This window comes from Penaeus chinensis, chromosome 7, assembly GCF_019202785.1.
Source record: "Penaeus chinensis breed Huanghai No. 1 chromosome 7, ASM1920278v2, whole genome shotgun sequence".
Classification (NCBI taxonomy): Eukaryota; Metazoa; Arthropoda; class Malacostraca; order Decapoda; family Penaeidae; genus Penaeus; species Penaeus chinensis.
The window spans coordinates 31,623,613-31,625,102 of NC_061825.1; the positions used below are offsets into that span (position 1 = coordinate 31,623,613).

The window sequence follows — 1,490 nt, forward strand, 5'->3', positions numbered from 1 at the left end:
AGCGATTAATGCAACTCCGTGTCTTTGATGAATGGATTAAGGCTCATTGATCAAGCGATTGTACGCCTCTGACGTGCGATTGGATGGCATAATTAGATGATTGGCTACCTCGTTTTAATGAGTGAACATATTTCTTTTGATACTTAATCAAAGAGTTGATGAGGGAATTTCCGAGGTTATTAATGACTTTTTGGACTGCGTAATGGAACGCTTCGATGTGATTTTTACGCCGATTTATTTGGGATCATAAAACGTCTATAAAAGTATAGAAAAGAAAAGGATTATAGATAGTAAAGGATAGTGATAATAAAAAGATGTTTATAAAGTTACTCATATATATATTTATTTCTTCAGAGATACCGTGTGACACATCACAAACACTAGATGTAACTACAGTAAGAAAACTCTTCTTTTTCAGTAATTCAACTTTTTGTTATATATAATCAGTCTTATACGAATTTCTAATCTATCCATTCTAGGTACATGTGTGACATTTTATATATATATATATATCTGTTACTGATATGTCTAAAATGAAGGGGAAATAATATGCAAATAAAGAGATAAGACGAACTATGTTGCACATATCTTAAGATTACTTATTACTATAATGCTTAAATCAAGATCACAAAATAATTTAAATATGATAAATACACAAAGAAAATTGATAATTAGTCACTTTCATATCACTCTTCACTCGGACATATATCAAAAGTATCTTTATGATAATCCTCTGTCTATATTTACACAATGAAGCCTCATTTTATTTATATAAAGATAATCATGTAAAGGATAAATGATTTAAATATTTCCTCAGATTATACTGATCCAGCTTAAATCTGTATTTCATGATTAGCAGGAGAGATAACAGGATGTATTTTATATGGTGTAAAATTGAGGCCTAAAATGATAAAATTGGTTTGTGATAGTCAGTATAATGTATATAAAAATCGTTTTAATATATTAAGGTGTGACACTGACCTATCCTGTATAATCTTCCACAGGTGGGATTATATGTAATTCACATTTTCTTTTCATATTTCTCTTGTTCATTTTTCTGTTATTTTTTTTTTTTTTTTTTTTTTTTTTAAATAAGCTGCATTGTTAACTCTGGGCTTTCAAAATGGTGATATTTGCGTATTAGGTGTGTGTGTCTGTGTGATATCATATAAAAACAATAGTTAAAAAGAATAACAGTAATCTTTATGTCAACAATATACTATATTCTGAATTCCAATGTTTTTTTTGCCAGCTCTATCCTGAGTTTCTTTGTTTTAGAAGCACATTTTGGACCTTTGACAAGTAGGCATAAATATAAACAAAATTCTATTTTCTCTCAAACGAAGTAATTAATAATTTAAGGATGAAAAACACAAACTCTATTTTTTCTTCATTAATCTTCCTGGATTATTTTCTACTTTAGTCATAATTCCCTTTTTTTTTATAATCCTTCAGTCTGTAGTACAATTATGAAGATCTACTGTTCAACG

The 1,490-nt window shown here is 28.5% G+C and overlaps 1 long non-coding RNA gene across 1 annotated transcript in view; it reads right to left on the minus strand.

The window, feature by feature from the left end:
- Window positions 1–321: 321 nt before the first annotated feature.
- LOC125027302 overlaps window positions 322–1,490 on the minus strand; it is a 2,946-nt gene continuing 1,777 nt past the window's right edge. Inside the window, exon 2 of the long non-coding RNA XR_007115007.1 lies at window positions 322–1,490. This exon is cut by the window's right edge and continues 1,374 nt beyond it. This is a non-coding gene — a long non-coding RNA (uncharacterized LOC125027302).